Raw genomic sequence first — 22,009 nt, 5'->3', positions numbered from 1 at the left:
TTTGGAGACAGTCATAATTTAGAATTGTGCCTTAAAACTTTCTAGGTATATGAAATTTCTTAAATTTCAGAAACTCTCATTAATTTTTCAAATCTGCATCATAGATATAATTGTACCTATTTCATAGTAGTATTTTGATGATTAAATTTATAATTCCATAAATCAGGAATATCTTTGTCAGTGTTATCAACTATGATGAATTTCTAAATAAAATTGAAATTATATTGCATATAAAGATTTAGTCTTGTATTATTTATAAACATAAGTGACTATTTTGTATGAACACTTTTATAAGTACTTTAATAATTATATTCTACTTTACTATATGAATGTGCTGTGAATTCATTGGTGTTATTTTGAAGTTTTAGCTATGTCCTCTAACTCTTCACTCTTCTCTCTTTTTATATGAGCTAGTTTTTCTTTTAGTTGAAGATACATATCATTTTATCCCATTAGTAGCTACCTTTAGCAAACTTTAAAAATACCATTTCCCTTCTTATCATCAAGGTTAAAGTAAAATCAAGTAGGATATCTTCAGTCTAACTTGTATGAGCCAAAAGTTAAACATACTTTTACTTCATCACCTCCCTTGGCATTTTGTTGATATAATCTGGATAATGGTATTGGTGGTGGTTAAGATGATGATGATAGTTGATCATGTTTAAACTGGTTATATTAGATACTGTCTTTCTTTTATCCCATGACCTAAATATTCTAGAATTCTTTTTTGGTGGTGTTTCTGTTTTGTTTTCCTCTAGGCCAATAGGAATGCAATATTCCTGAACTTTTATTCAGAAAGAGTTTTCTGTGTTTCCCAATAGTTAAAAATGGCTTTCAATGGCACTCAGACTTGTGGCTACCTGAATAGTTATTTTTAAATCATATTCTTTTTATTCCCTTTTTCTCCTTTATTTTCCTGTGAAATTTTGCATTTTTATTTTTTAATTTTAATTCCAGTATAGTTAGCATAGAGTATTAGTTTCAAGTATATAATATAGTGATTCAACAATTCCATTTATTACTCAGTGTTCATCATATTTTATAGCTTTAGACAGAATGATTTAAACCAAAAGCTTCTAAGACCATGATATATTTAGATTGCCTACTTTGAGGGTGAGTTTTCTGTCAAATTTTTAAAACTAAGTTGGACATTGTAAGAAAAAGATCAGTATGTTTTCCTGACAAACTAAATTTTAAAAGTTTCAACACCTACCTAATGACTAAATCTCTCAAGATGAAGAGTTTGAAAGAACTAAAGGTAACCCTCAATCTAGAAGATTATATGGTGAAAAATAGCCTTGAACATTGTCCTTCTAAGTGCTCTTACAAATCTGCACTTGAAAAAAATTTTAAATTTTACTGGAGAGGAAAATCATACCAATTATGAAGTAATGATATTGGCCTTTGAAAAGTGCAAGTAGTGCCTGATTATAAGGTTACTGATTTATTTAGGCAACATGCTGCTTCTAGCTTGCACTTTCAACTGTCATTTAAATTGCATTCAACTTCAGCTTAACTTGTGTTCAGCTCATTGCAAACCTTAGGAAACCAAATTTAATTCTGTTTCAGAGGTTAGGGAGACTGTATAATCTCTTTCCAGCTCAATTCTAGTTGACAAAAACAATTGTTTGCTTTCTCAGCCATTCAAATTAATTGTGAAATCAAAAGAAACAAATGATGATTAAATGGCTTGCCATGTGAGTGTTGTTTCTATTTTTACTCTGTATCTACTGTATATTCTCTTTAAAATGTACAGAAATGGCAAAATAATTTTTGATATACCAGTTATTTTTTCAGAAGTAGATTAGCATGAACTAAATACCAGTAATTAAATACCAATATTCAGTCTTCTTCACTATCTCCTTTCCTTCTTCCTTCCTTTTTTCTCTCCCTCCATCTTTATTTCTCTCTTTTCTCCCTTCTTTTTGTCATTCCTATTTTCCTTCATCTTTTATTTCTTCCTTCAACAGGCAATACTTTATTAGGTACCAGATGAAATAGAACTTTCAAGTAGATATCACAGAATAGATGTCCATTATCAAGTTCTATCACACTAGACATAAGAATTTTTGTTGCAAAAATAAATGAGGGTCCTCTGAGTGAATTTATAGATTAATACTAATTCTTGGAAGGACTATGAAACTTTATCTTAATAAAATAAGTACATTAAATTTGTAAAACCTATAATATAAACTATTAGAAGCAAGAAGTAAAGTAACCCTTGTTTTAACTTTTAACAAGTTTTTGTAGAGCCACAAATATGCAAATTTGTTAACATGTATATGCATAATTTATGTATGTGTGTAGCTTACATGTGTATCCCGTACCTTTCTTGTTATATAATTCCAGAGTTATCTAAAAAACTACTGAATATATTTACAGTGTTAGCTTGCCTAACACCTTCTTTAAAGATCATTTGGGAAGATGGTACAGATCATTAATACAAAATCAGTTGTACCAATCTCAGTTTTACAGTTATGTGTTTCTCCCATGTTCTTCCGAATGTGAGATGTTTTCAATTTATTTTTACAATGATGCATAAAGGAATTTAAAATTTCTCTGTCTTTGTCAATTTCCCTTTTCAATCTGTTTATTTAGCTAATTATAAATAATTTTCCATAGATATATGCTTTAATTGCCTAGCAAGAGGCATGAATCTTGTAGAAATTTAGCATTTTTTAATGATTTCAAAATGTATAGAACTATATTTTGAACATAGTAGATTTAGGATTTATGAAATAAAATTATAACAGTTACTTGCAGTTGTACTCTATAAATTTATCAACCACAGAAAAATAATTCAAAACCTATTAATGAGAAACATTATATGTATAAATAAAGTATGTGCACATTCTAAAAAATCCTACACACTGACCATATATTTGAGAAAAAAGTTGGACTTGTGTCATTTGGATAGACATTTCTCAATCTCAACTGTTTTGTGTAGCTGAATACAATTTATCTTTCTTACTCATTATTTCCTCAATTTAGTTGTCAAATCTCATTCTGCCTTTCAAATGCATGGCTCCAGGACCACCCAAAGAATTGGGCAGGGTTTATAACATAGGATCTAGGGCTCCCTACTCTTGGAATTCTCCTTTCTAATATTCCCATCTCACATTCTAGGGTCTAACAACTATGGTTGTTTCCAAGTTAGTCTCTGTTCATCTGACCAAAAGACTTTTTTTTTTTAATCAGTTTCAGATGTACTAGTAGGCCTGACTTTATTCCAACACCAGATTAAAGCCTCAAAAAAGAGTAACTCATGCTGTGCTATTTCTTCCTTCCCAGCTTCCAGTCTCTTCTGGAATTTTCTTTTCCTTTTTTTTTCATCTTTAGTACAAGTGATTTCCTAGTATTTTTCCAGTCTTTTTAGTTGTTATTGGTGGGAAGGTGAGGTTGGGGGCCAGTTGACGCTTACATGTTTATATTAGTTCAAATTTCAAGTTCTACCAGAACAAGAAGATGGTTGTAATACTGAGAAGGCAGAATAAGGATACAGGGAGTTTGTTGGTGACAGATCCTGATATGTCATTTCAGGGCATTTTTAAGGCATTATAAAAGTAAGTGTGGCCGATGATGATCTGGGAGGCTTTCTGCCTTTGAGAGAATAGGAGGATCATTGTAATAAGGGATGGAATTGTTCTTTGTAGGCTTTAACATCCAGATTTAGCTGGAGGACAACTCTAATCCTTCAGTTTCAGATAAAGAAGCCCCCATGCTAGGATATGGCCTGCCAAGGACTCAAAGAACTCCTTGACTTGCGCCAGCCTGAGACAGAGGGTGGTTCACTGGAAGCATGAGAGAGAGAATAGGTATCTTGTAGACTATAGAATTATGGACATATGAAGAAGAAAGTGATATAGAAACCTCTGATCAAGGGCAACTGATTATGTCAAAGATAAACATTAGATGGAAGAACACTGTTTTCTTCCTTTGATTACTAATTATTCATATTTTAATATATGAAAATGAAAAAATGAATAATATGTATTTTCATTGTATTCTGCTAGTTTTTTTTTTTTTCTGAGAAAGAAATATATGCATATCTGTGGGTATGCATAATTCTTACACCTTTTAAATTTTCCAAGAAGGTATGTCATTTTTTTAAAGTATAAATTTTAAACATTGTAGGTATCACACAGTTTGATACAGATATAGAATAGACAGGAGTTTTGGTAATTATAATTTATTTTTTTGTACTAGAATATTATCAAAATATGTGTCATAATGATAGATGATCACTTATTCAATATTTTACAAATACTTAATATTCCAGGTACAGTCCTTCATATATATTTTTATCTTTCCATCACTGTAGATTTTGCCAGTATATCAGTTTTTTTTTTCTTTCCGACCACAGCTAAACTGCTTTGTCAGCTCCAATCTTATTTTGTCATCTTCTTTTTAATAAGCTTTGTCCTACTATAAAATAGGTTTGGTCAATGGGACTCCACTCTGTGAGATCACATCACAGGTGAATTTTTGTTCTCACACAATACATCTGGCCCATCTGTTCTTGGCTCCATAGGTGACTTGGATAACATCTGTTTTGCTTGTTTGTTGACATACATGAGCATTTGGGATGCAGTTGCAAATAGAAATCTGCACATTCATCATTCAATTGATCCTTGAGGAACAGCCAACTTTCTTTCTTGGCTAACTTTAAAGATGTAAAGTTCTCTCCTATCTCCCTTCTTTCTCTATATATGCCTCACTCATATTGCCCTCCTTGTCTTGGCTTGTTCTTGACAGAACAACTGATGAGTTAGGTTGTTGACATCATTTGTTACACTTATTCTATTCAAATTAAGTTACATCCCCTTACTTTTATTTCTTTACCTATCAAAGACTAGTTTCTTTTAAATCTCATTGATTTTAATTTTTTAAGTGTTAAACAATTAAAAAAATGTTTAAAAATTTAATGCTATTCGCTTTAAATAATTTTGCTTTTTGCCTGCGAGAATCTGTGTATGTGTGTGTATGTATGATGAAGCAGAATATTTCAATTCTACAAAAGAAATCAAAACAACATCTATTATGTAGATTTTTTTAAAGAAGTGAAATGATGACATAGAAGGGAAAAAAAGGGCAATCCAGAATTCCTTTTTCTTTCAGTCCTTCCTTACTTATCAGAGAGCCAAAGGTAGAGGGTGTTGGTATAACATGAACATATCAAGAAGTGAAATAAAAGCAATTGAGTTAGATTTCTGCAATGTTTCCCCTGTTCATACAAAATACATATGCATGTGTGAGCTATAAAACATAAATTACATAATTTCAGGGATTTTAAAGTGCCATTACCCAATATAAAGTTTATGGTAAAATTCATGCTAATGATTTAAATTTTTATTTTTCTTTGCCTAAGATGACATTAAAAAGCAAATTAAAATCACAACGACGATTTGCAAAACAAACCACAAGAGGTGGAAAAAGCTTTATATTTGTTACATTGAACATCATTTTTCCCCTGCTTTTCTAACAAGGAATCGCATGTTTTTATTTTACACTAGGCCCTGCAAATCAAGTAGCTGGCCTTGCATTTCACCTACCATTCTAAGCTATATAGGACTATAATATGATATGGATATTAATATGAATTTATGATTGCTAAAGCAGCAGCTAGACGGTGTTTGTAGTTATGAAGATTGAAAAGAAAGAAGAACTTGAGATGAAAATTAGTCTAAGACTAGATCTGTTGGAGCTAGTCCAAAATATTCACTTCTCTGAGATTATTTATAATTATTTTGCACTGCACAGGTAGGTGAAAAATGATAGATGGTGACATGTTACAATATTGACATTACCTTTTTGACATATATATGGCATAAAATATGTCTCCCACACTGGAGATAATGTCACGTATTTTAATTTATGCCACACGTAGACACTCAGGCTGTCTTATTGTCATCATTTCATACTGCAATGAAATGATCTGCCTGACTATGCTGGGAGCAGTTACATGCCTGTGTTTAAATCAGCAAGGTCCATAAAGAGGGAAAATGTAAAATTAACATGACATCAAGGAACAGATATGGGGAGCAGGGTCAGCTTTACATAATGTCTTTAAGGTGTCTAATACAACCATACAGATTTGCTTTGCCTTTCAAATTTTATGCTGATGCATGTGTGTTAATTTTCTGCTCATTTAATGGATACTTGCCTTCATTTCATACCACATAGTTTAAAAAACATTTAGGTGATCATCATCCAATTAAGTTACCTTAAATTCCTACATACACTATATGTAAGTCTCTAAATCCTTTCCTTTTCTTTATATTCACCCATTATTTTATGCCTTTCACCATTTTTATTTTAGCCTTTTACCATTTACAAGATAATTCTCTTCCCTCAGTTGAAATTCAGTTTATTTGCTTTAAGTGGATATGTGCCCCTTGGCTTTGCCAAGATCTGAGCCACTTTGCTGAAGTAGGACATTTTTTTTTCCTTTTCTTAATTTTGTTTCCACCAGATTTGTTTGACAGGTAGTATCTTTCAATCAATCAAATTTATATTAGCTATGTATCAGAAAGCATTCAGGAACTACAGGGATGACAGCAACTTAACTGACTTCAAGAGACACTAATTAATTGATTTGACTGGAAATGTTTCTATTTGACAAGATCTATGGTTTCAAATAAAACATTTATTTTAAACATTTCATGGAAAAATCACATTTTGACTTTATGGCACTGACACATTGATAAATGCAGTTTATTCCATACCAAAATGTTTTCCCTCCTCATGTAAACACATTTTGCATTTGTGTAATTATTCTTTAATACGATTTTTAAAAAACCTATAATTTCAAACAATGGACTGTGAGATTGTGAATAAAATCAGGCTATGAAGATATAAATGCTTGAAAAAATTTAACAATTATAAAATTTTGTGCTAAATATGTTTTAACAATTTGTTCTGTTTTTTGTACAGATTTTATTTATTTATTTGAGAGAGAGAGAGAGAGAGAATGAGCACGAGCAGGGGGAAAGGCAGAGGGAGAGGGAGAAGCCGACTCCCTGCTGAGCGGAGACCCAGATGTGGGGTTTGACCCCAGGACTCTGGGATCATGACCTGAACTGAAGGCAGGTGCTTGACCAACAGAGTCACCCAGGCACCCCAAAAATTTAATAGTTTTATATTGTTTTAATGACTTCACCAAAACCTAGCAAGTCCTCAAATAATATTTAAACAGTTTAAATTACCAAAATCAGTTAAACAAAACTAGTTCATGTAGGACATGAAAGTGTGCTTTGCTAATTTAGTTTTTTGTTACTTATAAAGGCAAGCACCAAATAGCATCACATAATTCGTCCTATCAACTTGTCAGTAGTTTTAAATCAATGATAATTACTTCACAAAGTCTGTAAATTTCTGTTTAGAAATTGTTACGTAAAAGTGTGCACCACTACATGGACGACATACCATCATCCAGATGGTTAAAACTTAACAATGTTGCTGGAATTGTCACTCCTATGGTTGGAGTCATGTGCTATAGCCACTTGATGACAAAATAAGCATATGACATAGTTTTCCAATTGTAATGGGATAAGAAGAATTTACCTGTGGTATTACATATTAATTTTAGCTAACTAATTTCTATTAAAAACTTTAAAATTCTTAACAGCATTATATAATTAAATAGAAATGTGCATTAAGATATTTTGGAGGAAAAAAATCTGAAGGAGTTTGTCAGATATCTATACCTGCAAAATTTAGTTAATTCAGTCATGTTTGGGTTGTTTATTATATGCTCTTAAACCAATTGTCTCTTTTATATTCTTTAGATAGATTTTGATATCATGTAGATAGAGGGATTTGTAGCCCCTTTTCATGCTAAAAAGAAGGTAGAGAGAATTGAGTTAAGGAGCTTAATGTTTAAATAATAATTAAACCAGAGGTTTTCCTTGCTTATTCAAGCCTTCTATGATATCAATAATGACATGAAATACTTTACTTGTGCTTCTGTATGTTTATGTTATTTTAACTGGTTCATGAACAAAAAAATTTGTCATACAAAGGTACTCTAAATTATTTTGTAGAAAAAGAGAACAGATGATGATATGAAATGTTTGAGAGAAAATTGGCAAGTGATTAATTTTTCAAAGAAGCAAACTACTAGTCCTTTCTCTGGCATAAGAGGGAAACTCTGGGTTTGTAAACTTGTTAGCACTAGGTTCTTGAAGCAAAGGTTGATTGACTCTTAAAAATAAGTGCAAATAATTCTTAATCTCAGGAACAAACTGAGGGTTGCTGGAGTGGTCGGGGGTGGGAGGGATGGGGTGGCTGGGAGGGATGGGGTGGCTGGGTGATGGACATTGGGGAAGATATGTGCTACGGTGAGCGCTGTGAATTGTGTAAGACTGTTGAATCACAGATCTGTACTTCTGAAACAAATAACGCAACATATTTTAAGAAAAAAGAAAAAGAAGAAGATAGTAGAAGAGGAAGAATGAAGGGGAGTAAGTCAGAGGGGGAGACGAACCAGGAGAGATGATGGACTCTGAAAAACAAACTGAGGTTTCTGGAGGGGAGGAGGGTGGGGGGATGGGTTAGCCTGGTGATGGGTATTGAGGAGGGCACATTCTGCATGGAGCACTGGGTCTTATGAACAAACAATGAATCATGGAACAGTACACCAAAACAAATTATGTAATATATGGTGATTAACATAACAATAAAAAATAAAAAAAATAAGTGCAAATAATATAAGCAGATTATGTACTAGTAAATTACACCATAAGTTCCTGTTTGTTATTAAAAATACAGAATAGCTCAATGTATTTATTTTCACTTAATTTCTCAAATCCATTAATTGGAAATGAGATTTCTGTTATTATTTTTCAAAAATGACTTCTGAAGTTAACTTAGAGTATAAGAATGTGTCTATTCTTCCAGCAGTGGGAAGAAGTTAGAAACATTTGCCTGCCTGTCAGAGCTCCAAAGATTATTGCTAAACAATTTGTAGGATGTAAAAAAAAAAAAAAAAAAGTCTTATTATATCTGAATTCAGAATTTTGTCTTTAGCGAGAAAGACAGGAAGACAGGGATTTGCTGTTTTTTTACTGTACTGCCTAAAAGGTGCTAAGAGGTTTTCTAATAGGAAGTTAGATATAGTTTTCTAAATTCAGAAAAAAAAGTCTGTGTTAAAAATAACAGTTTACTAATAGGGACTACATCTTGACAAAGAAATGGTTTATGAAGCGAGTACTTTTATGATACCAGTATAATAAGAATAACTTGAAAGAGAAAGTCCTAGTATTTGCAGTATGACCATAACATAACTTACAAGGATGATAGTAATATTCAGTTCTAATTTTATTCTTTCTTTTACACCAAATGGGAGAAAAAGTATTGAATAAAAATAATTTCAAACAGAAACATGTGAAAAGTATTTCTTGAAAGCTTAATTTCCATATGGTACTAGTATACCTCTGTAGAAAGTAATACATGTAGAAAATAATAATACTAGTATACTTCTATAGAAAATAACACATATAGAAAATAATTTCATACTTTAGTATTCAGTTTTGTTAAACATTTAAGTAATTTAACCTATCATGGGACAAACAGAACAGTGATTTATAATTCACAATTTAGAGAGATGATATTTAAACACAATCACAAGATTATAGCTCAGAATAATTTCATAGAAAAAAGCACATTTTGATAAATAAATCTATGTCAAAGTCTAAAGGAGTACCTACAACTCTGTGAATTTGACATTATTGCAAAATTAATCCTTCAATCAATATAAATTAAATGTAACTCTTGTGTTATCTATTGAGATCTTTGACTATTGTTTGTAAATAGTATTTAAATAACTTAGCCAAATACTTCTTTTATAATGCACAAAACTGTCTTAAAAAAATCAGAAAAACTAGACAAGTATGCTGCTAGAGAGAACCAAATTATACAAAATCAAATTGAGCAACAAGAAATTCAAATTAGGTATAAATATAATCCACAGGTGGTAAGACCTGGTTTAACAGCAGGTTTGGGGAGGGGCAAGAAAAAAAATCTTGGAATTTGTATTGAAGATAAACTAGCAAAATGGTTAAAGTGTGTTAATACCAATTATTAATGGCTCTGGATCAAGAGAGGGAACAACCTTACTATAGTTAAAACTGATCTAAGCACATCTGATACATTGTATCTCATTTTAAAGATCATACTTTAAGTAAAAAGCATGGATAAGTTAGCATATGTATGTAAGATAAGCAAAGTAGTGTGTGTGTGGAAACAGCATATGAAGTTGAATGTTAAGGAATAAGGTTTTAATATGGAAAAGTAGACAGGTGTAGAGAAATGTATAAAAACTCCATGTCTAACCTCCTGGACTACTAACCACCTGGACTACTAACCAGGTGACTGACTGATATTGCAAATGTTCTGCAGTTTTCTGCTTCCATAGTTTTATGTTAATCCCTCAAACTGTGATGCCTTATCTCTTTCTTCATTTTTAATTTCCAATAATTAATTCCAACGATGCTTAAAAGTCAACCTCTAAAACTATCTCATGGACATGCCTCCCTTACAGGAGTATCTTCCTCTTTCCTGATCTCCAATAAAACTCAGCACAATGGGGATCACATTCTCCCATGTGTAACATCCTGGAAGATTATTTCGTCCCCACAGAAAAAATAAGAATGTGTCTTTTTCAACTTTATGACTCCCATGGTTTTTGTACAGTCTAACAAATACTTAACAGAAACATTCAATTAATTAAATACCCATTAACATTTAATTCAAAGCAAGATAATTCATATTTATATATATAAAGGGGCATAGTCACAGTACAAAGGAGTGAAGGCATGCATAATTTTACTGACAGAAAAAATTCTGGAAATGATTAAATTTCACATTTTAGAAATTTAGTGATGGTTATTTAAAGAAAGGCTGTTATTCAGGAACACATAAGGAGAGGGAATTAAAATTAACATTGGTAAAATGTATTTAGAAATAAAGGGAACACTTTCAGAAAGATACAGCTCAAACAACTGTACAAATTAGAATTGAAATCTTTTGCAATAATGAAGAATAAATCTTTAATAAATAAATTTCAGATTTTAATGCTTTTAATGAATTTAAATTTTTAAGGAATCAGTAATAAAAATGAAGTAGTATCAGTATGTATTTTTAATAGCATGATCATATGTATATAGGATGTGAGATTATATTATGTACATTTTTAGTATTATTTTCCCTCCAAAATATTTTTCATATTAATAGTAAATCAATTTGTTTTACTATTAGTTTACGACAGTTTGTTTTATTTTATTTTTTTAAAAATTTATTTATTTGTCAGAGAGAGAGAGCACAAGCAGAGGGGAACAGCAGGCAGAGGGAGAAGCAGGTTCCCCACATTTCATTTTAAATTATAAGTAACTGGTTGAAATCAACTTAGACAACATAAGCATTCTATCTGAATTCCTTATAAGAATTACTAGTCAATCATGGGGATAAAGGATGAAGCATAGGGAATATAGTCAATGGTATTGTAATAGTGTTGTATGGTGACTGATGGTAATGACAGTTGTGAGCATAGAATAACATATAGATTTGACAAATCACTATGCTGTACCCCTGTAATTAATGTAACACTGTATATTCCCTATGCTTCAATAAAAAAAGAAAATTACTAGTCATTGCCCTGATAACTGTTCTATGAAATGCTTAATTAGGTTGATTTTTACTTTAGAAAAAGTTGTTAGGGAATTGCTGTTAGAAATTATTGGACATATAGAGGTGCCTGGGTGGCACAGTCGGTTAAGCCATCAGACTCTTGATCTTTGGCTCTGGTCAGAGATCCAGCCCTGCACTGGGCTCCAAGCTCAGTGCAGAGTCTGCTTGGGATTCTCTCTTCCTTTTCCTCTGCCCTCACCCCGCACACACACTCGCATGCACATGCTCTCTCTGTCTCTCAAATAAGTCTGAAAGAGAAATTATTGGACATATAGAAATGATTGATTTTTGAGAAATGAAAATTTTGATTTTTGGTGAACATAGTTTGACTAGAAGTTTGAGGAGATTTAATGATGGCAAAACAATCTCGTAAATCATGGTAGCCTTTACACAGAATCATAAGGCATTCCATATCAGAATATGTTCTGTTTCGGCAAACTTCAGAGAAAGTTTTGTTTTTTTATTTCTCAACTCAGGTATTTTTTGTCAGTGCAAGTTTTGTTTGATGCTGGAAAATTATTAGAGTGGTGAATGATATAGAAGCTTTAGCTAGTCAATATTTAAAAATTTGTCTAGGTTTTTATCCTATAAAGTAGTCACATTGTGTGATTAAATGTTATTTTAAATATTAAGCATGTTTTTTGAATTTCCATTACAGTAGAAAATTTTAATCGTTTGAAGACTAATTTATTTTGGGAAATAGCTCTAAGTCTTTTGGTGCCAAGTAGGAATATAGTGCATGATCACTGAAATATACTGTTTGATGTCCAATATTCAGCCTTACTATAAAGTGAGAGTTTAAACTTTCCTAAGTGGTTTCTGTAAACTGAAAGGACACAACCAAAAAAGGATTTCTAAAGTCATTTTTAGCAATAATAACATGTAGATTTATGCTGTAATTTAATTATTTTGGCATCAGAAATAAAGTAGTATTATAGTAGTGAGCAATGAACTACACAGGGGAGCCAGGGAAAGACAATTCTGATTTGAATTTTGTGTCTCTCTAAAAAAGACCCATTTTTGCACTTCCATGACATCAGCAAGAAATATTCCTTAATGCTAATTCAGAGGGACAGCTGCAGCACATTAATACTTGGTCACAGCAAATGGATGGTAAAAATCTTGTGGTCTTTATCAAAAAGATATAATTACTACTCAATCTTTAGCACTCTGAGGACATTTGGCAGAGCAGAAACACTGTTTATAAAGCATCTTTTCTTTCTGGCATTAATTTCAATGGTATTCACTAAGGGGAAAAATGCTTGGTATAAACAGCAAACTATAGTCTTTCAAAGAGGTTCTTGCATGACACTGTTCCTAAGAGATTTGCTTCAGTTAAAAGCATTCTTCTGTCCTGTGGATATTTGTGTACATGCCTGATTGAGTGGAAAAAACTGCTGGAGAAAAATGAGATCACAAATGTATGTTTTGGCTGCCATCAAGTCAATACAGTAATAGGTTGGTGAAAACATCAAAACACAATCAAAGCTGCCTTCAGTGTCTGAGTGCAGAATTCACTGGGCAGTCAGCCAGAAAAGGTCATTTTTTTTTTTCCATCTCATCAGTAATCATGAAAGAAATAAATATGAGGATTACAGTTTTTGCAAAAAAGTTTAAGTGATTGCTCTACAGAAAACAGTTTCTGAATACCCTGGAGTATATGTGTTTATTTGACTTAGGATAGTAAGTGGAAATGTAACAATGAGGTATCAACAACCAGGTGAATTTGAGCTTGTATATGTTTAACGCAGAAAAACTGACTACAATTCAAGACATGTTATGGAAATTGACACATATTTAACATGTCAATGCTTGGAAAATCCTTTGATACATTTTTGAAGACATTAAGAAAAATGCAAATGTATCTGACTATAGAAGAAAGCTTATAATTAATAATTTCGTGCTAATTATAATAACGAATCTGAATAAAGGATTTGTGTGATAAAATCCATATTACTTTGCACAATCAAAACAGTGATGCTTTAATAATAATCTTGATATATAAATCACAAGAAAAAATATATGGGACATCAAAATTTGAAATCCTCTCCCCTCACTATGTTGAAAATTTGCTCTTTTAGTAAACATTTTAGTCATATGCCTTATTGGAGAAAACAAATTCTAATATATAAAACAATTTAAAAAATTACCACCCATTTTTATACATTATATACTGTGCTAACTGGTAACCATTTAAACTAGAAACAATGTTTCTCTCTGAGCTGAGCCGTAATATAAAAATACAGACACAGTGGTTTTGCTATCTGACCGTGCTTACATTCAACATGCATTTTACACTAGACAGGGTGAATAGCTTGTACACTAGAATGACTCAGTTTTTTAGTTTGAGTGGGAGGGCTAAAAACATAAACATAACGCAATGTAGTAACTGTTAAGAAAAGCTGTGGAAAAACAAGAAAACACCAACTCTGTCATATTTGACAAAATTTTTATAATTGGCAGTTGTTGAATATTTTTACTAAATTACATTTGGCTTAATCAGGGTATTTCATACTATCTATATCATGGGGTGGCAGTAGAATATTTTACTTAAATATAACAAAAATAAATATAGCAAATATATGGTATATAAAACATCAAAATAAATTGTATGTAGTATTTTATAATATTTTATTTCAGTTATAACTACACACATCCTGGTGACCAAATAAATTATACTTTTTAGGATTGTTGCCTTAAAACTTTGAAAAGCATGATTTCACCTAACAACTTACAAAATGGAAAAAAAACTATAAAAAAAATTAGTAACATCCTCTCAACACAAAGAGAATGGAGTAGTAAATATTATTTGATAAGCTAGGAATATCTAATGTCAGCTGAATGCCAAACCCAAAATAGATTCAATAATAATAATAGTGAAAATAATTTTACACTAACAATAAAGAATACATAATACCCAAATCTATAATAATATCAATAGCTATCATTTTATTGATTTTTTAATTACTTTTTTATTGTTATGTTAATCACCATACATTACATCATTAGTTTTTGGTGTAGTGTTCCATGATTCATTGTTTGTGCATAACACCCAGTGCTCCACGCAGAATGTGCCCTCCCTAATCCCCATCACCAGGCTAACCCATCCTCCCACCCCCCTCCCCTCTAGAACCCTCAGTTTGTTTCTCAGACTCCATTGTCTCTCATGGTTCATCTCCCCCTCCGACTTACTCCCCTTCATTCTTCCCCTCCTGCTATCTTCTTCTTTTTCTTTTTTCTTAACATATGTTGCATTATTTGTTTCAGAAGTATAGATGTGTAATTCAACAGTCTTGCACAATTCACAGCGCTCACCATAGCACATACCCTCCCCAATGTCTATCACCCAGCCACCCCATCCCTCCCACCCCCCACCACTCCAGCAACCCTCAGTTTTATTGATTTTTTTTTGTAGGTCACTCTACTAAAAGTTTAAAAACATTAGTTCTTTGAACCTTGTGACAACTCTAGGAGATAGATACTAATATCCCCATATTCCAGAGGTAAAAAATGTGGTAAGGGAGATTTAGTCATTTGGAGAATTCTAAAATATGCCAGATCAGGTACAAAACTTATTCTAATAACTATACTATGTGGCTATAGATGTTTATTGTGTTTTCCATGAAAGATCTTGTTCCTAAAAGTTTCAGCCTGGAGTAAGGAATGATAGAACATAATAAAAATAGTTTATCTCAGTGATTCTCACATTTTTATATTTATCTCAATTCATCTAGAGAGTTTTTTAAAATGAATTGCTGTACCCTATCCCAAGAGTTTCTGGTTAGGTGTGAGGTTAGGCCCAAGAACTTGCATTTTTAAATTTTTATTTATTTATTTTTTTAAGTAGGTAGGCTCCACACCCAGCATGGAGCCCAATGCAGGGCTTGAACTCATGACCCTGAGTTGAGGCTCAATAGTCCAAGTTTCACCTGACTGAACCACCCAGGAGCCACTAGAACTTGCATTTTTCATGTGATGCTGAAACTGCTGGTCTAGGAGCCATACTTTAAGATTCCCCCCCTTTTTTTCCCTAATAAATTGTATTGAAAACTTTCAGAATGTCAACAAAACAGTTGCGACTTTTTTCAATTACAGAGTGATACTCAGGTAACCGAACAACAAGTATTTGTGTAAGCTGCATCAGAGACAAGTGAAGATGGAAAACTGCCATCCCCACATACAACTAACTTGTCCTGTGCCCCAACAAGAACTTGCCTTAAATTTCCATGCCAATGTACCACCCCACACTGCCCCAGGCAAGGTTAGCGGCTACTCAAAGTACCCCCAGGACAAGGCTTTCTAAAGACACATTCCGTAGTGTGTTAACTACACAAAAAAAGACACTGTACGGTTTAAAAACAAATCTTATACAGCGTACGTTTCTTTTCTTTAAAAGGAGTGAGTTGTGTACAGGGGGGTTAAATGCTTTATAGACAAGAGAACGAAATCTGCGCTAGAACCAACCTATTCATCATCTTCATCTTCCTTCCTCATCTTTTTTTTTTGTTAAGATTTTATTTATTCATGACAGACAGAGAGAGAGAGAGAGAGAAGCAGAGGGAGAAGCAGAGGGAGAAGCAGACTCCCAAGGAGCAGGGAGCCCGATGCGGGACTCGATCCCGGGACCCCGGGATCATGACCTGAGCCGAAGGCAGAGGCTTGACCATCTGAGCCACCCAGGCGCCCTTCTTCATCTTCTTTATCTTCCTTCTTCATCATCCTGGTCTTCCTCCTCTTCCTTCTTTCTCTTGCTTTCTTCAGCCTCGACGACTCCCTTCGCAGCCGCGTCCGGCTTTCCCGCAGCTCGGAAGGCAGCAACACCCTTCTCCGACGCTCCCTTCAGCCTGGCAGCCTCTTTTCCGTGCCGCTGCCGGTCACCGGCACCTGGGGAGACCCCGCGTCTCGCCCGGTGTCTTGGCAACCTCACCGATGCTCCCCTTGGAATTGGGGGCGACACTCAGAACAAAACAAGAAAAAGGCCGAAGGAGGCCTCTCGGGTGTATCGGGATCCTTGAACTTCTTTTGTGTTTCCCCATCAGGGGGGATATAAGTTGGCGTTTCTCCTCCAGAACGGACCTTGTCCGCCTTTGCTACATCTTCAGGTTTTCCCTTCTCTTCAGTGGACACGGTCTTCCAGCTCTCGGAGCACCCCTTAGAACACTCAGAGAAGTTCCCCGAAGCTTCTGGGTGCTTCTTGTGCTCCTCTCAGCAAGTCTGCACAAACAGTGCGTATGGGACATTTTGCTTCTCGGCTTCTTCGCATCTCCGTCGCCAGTGTTTAATTATTTTCCTCGGTGAGGCAGAGCTGCCCAGGGCACGTCCGGCTCTCGCTTGCCCCGCAAGATCTCTACCGAGCTCAGCGTACTGCGTGCACTGTGAGAGCGGGAGCCAGACGCAGCCTCCTCAGTCTCCCCGCTCTGTAACATTACTCTCTAAGATCCAGTTTTGCAGATCTTTCTGGTGTGAACTTAGAATGAAAGCTACTGACCTAGACAGAATGAATCAAGTTATCTCTACACAGGATCTAGCCATCTACATGGAAGCAGACTTTCCTGAGAAATCTAGTATTCTATCCAATTGGCCATTGGCCAATTCTATTCTATTGGCCATTAAATATATCGATACATTTTGGGAGGTGAAAATACAGCAGTTGCAAATATTTTTTAGTTTTTAGTTTCATTATATTTTTAAAATAAATAACCTGGGGAAACAGTTTAGGATTTAGGCTACTTCAATAAGAGTGAGGCTACTGCTTTATTCAACAGTCTCTGACATACTTAACTAATTTTTTGCTTCCATCAATATCTACTTTCCCCAAATATTACAGTGAGTACAAAAATTAAGCACTCATCCCAAAATAAAATTTATTCTAATTATAAAATTTAATAAAACGTTATGGACAAAGTAAATTTACTACATGCACCAGAAAATTTAAAGTTATTGAGTTATAAATGAGTCAAAAGCCTCACTAAACTTGCTTTCATATAAAATATAAAGAACAATATTATGTTAGGTATAGTTGGGACAGAAGAGTATTACTGTTAGTAAAACAAAAACTTTGGAATTGAGGCAGAAGAGAGAGGATAAATCAGACTCAGATTTAAAATATTCTCTCAGAAGAGCAGATATAGATGGGTTTGCAGTGAATAAACTGGAGCCATTTATCTACAGAATGAGAATTGCCAAGGAGAAACAACTATGTCTTCAGGATTCTGAAATCAAAACTTCAGTAGTGGGTGTGTTTCGGTAAGTTCAAGTATGGTGTATCCATAACAATGACAATTTTTCATGAGGGAAATACTTTGAAGACAACCGTTACAAACTTAATGTCTATTTCCAGAGACACTTACAGGGACTTTTTTGGCCTTTATGTATTCACAATAAAATTGCGCTATTAGACGTCTTGACTTATGTACCTTCAGTTCAGTTTTTTTTAGCTTTATTTTTTATTGAAGTAGATAAACAATGTCACATTAATTTCAGGTATATAATATAGTGATTTAACACTTATATACATTAAGATCACCATGATAAGTCTAGTTACTGTCTTTCACCATACAAAGTTATTACAAGATTATTGACTGTAGTCTCTATGCTGTACTCTCCTCTGGCAACTACCAGTTCTCTTTATTTATGAGTCCGTTTCCATTTTTTTTATGTTTATTTTTTTTAGATTCAACATATAAGTGAAAACATATGGTATCTGTCTATCTCCAACTTATTTCACTTAGCACATTACCCTTTAGGTCCAAACATGTTGTCACAAATAGCAAGATTTCATTCTTTATGATGGCTGAATAATATTCCAGTGTGTGTGTGTGTGTGTGTGTGTGTGTGTGTGTGTGTGTGTGTGTGTGTGTGTGTGTGTGTGTACCAGCTCTTTATCCATTCATCTATCAGTGGACATTTAGGTTGTTTCCATATTGTTCTAAGTAATGCTGCCATGAACATAGGGGTGCATATCTTTTCAAATTAGTGTTTCCATTTTCTTTAGATAAATACACAGAAGTGGAATTGCTGGATCATATGATACTCCATTTTAAGTTTTTAAGGAACCTCCATACTATTTTCCATAGTGGCTGCACCAGTTGAAATTCCCAGTAGCAGAGCATGAGCATTCCTTTTTCTCCACATCCTCATGTATACTTGTTATTTCTTGCCTTTTTGATACTAACCATTCTGACAGATATGAGGTGATATCTCATTATGGTTTTGATTTGCATTTTTCTGATGATTAGTGATATTGAGCATCTTTTCACGTGTCTCTTGGCCTTCTGTGTGTCTTCTTTGGAAAAATGTCTATTCACAACCTCTGCCCATTTTGTGATCAGATGGTTTGTTTGGTTTTTGGTATTGAGTTGTATGAGTTCTTTGTATATTTGCATATTAACCCTTTATCAGATATATCATTTGCAAATATCTTTTCCTATTTAGTAGGTTGCCTTTTTTGTTTTATTGATGGTTTTTTTTCACAGTGCAAATGCTTTTTAGTTTGGTATAGTCCTGATTGTTTATTTTTGCTTTTGTTGCCCTTGCCTGGGAACACAGACCCCATGTATATATATTGTTAAGAACAACATCCAAAAATTTACTGCCTATGTTTTCTTCTAGGAGTTTTATAGTTTCAGGTGTCTTTAATCCATTCTAAGTTTATTTTATTTTTTTTATTTTTTTATTGTTATGTTAATCACCATACATCACATCATTAGTTTTGGATGTAGTGTTCCATGATTCATTGTTTGTGCATAACACCCAGTGCTCCATGCAGAACGTGCCCTCTTTAATACCCATCACCAGGCTAACCCATCTCCCCACCCCCCTCCCCTCTAGAACCCTCAGTTTGTTTTTCAGAGTCCATTGTCTCTCATGGTTCGTCTCCCCCTCCGATTTCCCCGCCTTCATTCTTCCCCTCCTGCTATCTTCTTCTTCTTTTTTTTCTTAACATATATTGCATTATTGGTTTCAGAGGTACAGATCTGTGATTCAACACTCTTGCACAATTCACAGCACTCACCATAGCACAAACCCTCCCCAATGTCTATCATCCAGCTACCCCATCACTTGCACCCCCCCACCACTCCAGCAACCCTCAGTTTATTCCCTGAGATTAAGAATTCCTCATTTCAGTGAGGTCATATGATACATGTCTTTCTCTGATTGACTTATTTCACTCAGCATAACACCCTCCAGTTCCATCCACGTCGTTGCAAATGGCAAGATCTCATTCCTTTTGATGGCTGCATAATATTCCATTGTGTATATATACCACATCTTCTTTACCCATTCATCTGTCGATGGACATCTTGGCTCTTTCCACAGTTTGGCTATTGTGGACATTGCTGCTATAAACATCCGGGTGCACGTACCCCTTCAGATCCCTACATTTGTATCTTTGTGGTAAATACCCAGTACTGCAATTGCTGGATCATAGGGTAGCTCTATTTTCAACTGTTTGAGGAACCTCCATACTGTTTTCCAGAGGGGTTGCACCAGCTTGCATTCCCACCAACAGTGTGGGAGGATTCCCCTTTCTCCGCATCCCCGCCAACACTGTCGTTGCCTGACATGTTAATGTTAGCCATTCTGACGGGTGTGAGGTGGTATCTCATTGAGGTTTTGATTTGAATTTCCCTGATGCCGAGCGATGTTGAGCACTTTTTCATGTGTCTGTTGGCCATTTGGATGTCTTCTTTGGAAAAATGTCTGTTCATGTCTTCTGCCCATTTCTTGATTGGATTCTTTGTTCTTTGGGTGTTGAGTTTGATCAGTTCTTTATAGATTTTGGATACTAGCCCTTTATCTGATATGTCATTTGCAAATATTTTCTCCCATTCTGTCGGTTGTCTTTTGGTTTTGTGGACTGTTTCTCTTGCTGTGCAAAAGCTTTTTATCTTGATGATATCCCAATAGTTCATTTTTGCCCTTGCTTCCCTTGTCTTTGGTGATGTTTCTAGGAAGAAGTTGCTGTGGCTGAGGTCAAAGAGGTTGCTGCCTGTGTTCTCCTTTAGGATTTTGATGGACTCCTGTCTCACGTTTAGGTCTTTCAACCATTTGGAGTCTATTTTTGTGTGTGGTGTAAGGAAATGGTCCAGTTTCATTCTTCTGCATGTGGCTGTCCAATTTTCCCAACACCATTTGTTGAAGAGACTGTCTTTTTGCCATTGGACATTCTTTCCTGCTTTGTCAAAGATGAGTTGACCATAGAGTTGAGGGTCCATTTCTGGGCTCTCGATTCTGTTCCATTGATCTATGTGTCTGTTTTTGTGCCAGTACCATACTGTCTTGATGATGACAGCTTTGTAATAGATCTGGAAGTCCGGAATTGTGATGCCACCAGCTTTGCTTTTCTTTTTCAACATTCCTCTGACTATTCGGGGTCTCTTCTGGTTCCATACAAATTTTAGGATTATTTGTTCCATTTCTTTGAAAAAAGTGGATGGTATTTTGATGGGGATTGCATTGAATGTGTAGATTGCTCTAGGTAGCATTGACATGTTCAAAAGGTTTGTTCTTCCAATCCATGAGCATGGAACGTTTTTCCATTTCTTTGTGTCTTCCTCAATTTCTTTCATGAGTATTTTATAGTTTTCTGAGTACAGATCCTTTGCCTCTTTGGTTAGATTTATTCCTAGGTATCTTGTTTTGGGTGCAATTGTAAATGGGATCGACTCCTTAATTTGTCTCTCTTCTGTCTTGTTGTTGGTGTATAGGAATGCCACTGATTTCTGCGCATTGATGTTATATCCTGCCACTTTACTGAATTCCTGTATGAGTTCTAGCAGTTTTGGGGTGGAGTCTTTTGGGTTTTCCACATAAAGTATCATATCATCTGCAAAGAGTGAGAGTTTGACTTCCTCTCTGCTGATTTGGATGCCTTTGATTTCTTTTTGTTGTCTGATTGCTGTGGCTAGGACTTCTAATACTATGTTGAATAGCAGTGGTGATAGTGGACATCCCTGCCATGTTCCTGACCTTAGGGGGAAAGCTCTCAGCTTTTCCCCATTGAGAATGATATTCACTGTAGGTTTTTCATAGGTGGCTTTTATGATATTGAGGTATGTACCCTGTATCCCTATACTTTGAAGAGTTTTGATCAAGAAAGGATGCTGTACTTTGTCAAATGCTTTTTCTGCATCTATTGAGAGGATCATATGATTCTTTCTTTTGTTAATATATTGTATCATGTTGATTGATTTGCGGATGTTGAACCAGCCTTGCAGCCCAGGTATAAATCCCACTTGGTCATGGTGAATAATCCTTTTAATGTACTGTTGGATCCTATTGGCTAGTATTTTGGTGAGAATTTTTGCATCCATGTTCATCA

The 22,009-nt window shown here is 34.4% G+C and overlaps 1 pseudogene; it reads right to left on the bottom strand.

The window, feature by feature from the left end:
* Window positions 1–16,149: 16,149 nt before the first annotated feature.
* Window positions 16,150–16,967, bottom strand: LOC113915883 (annotated as a pseudogene).
* Window positions 16,968–22,009: the final 5,042 nt, after the last annotated feature.

Source organism: Zalophus californianus, chromosome 1 (genome assembly GCF_009762305.2).
Source record: "Zalophus californianus isolate mZalCal1 chromosome 1, mZalCal1.pri.v2, whole genome shotgun sequence".
NCBI lineage: Eukaryota > Metazoa > Chordata > Mammalia > Carnivora > Otariidae > Zalophus > Zalophus californianus.
This window is presented reverse-complemented; position numbering and strand designations above follow the sequence as displayed.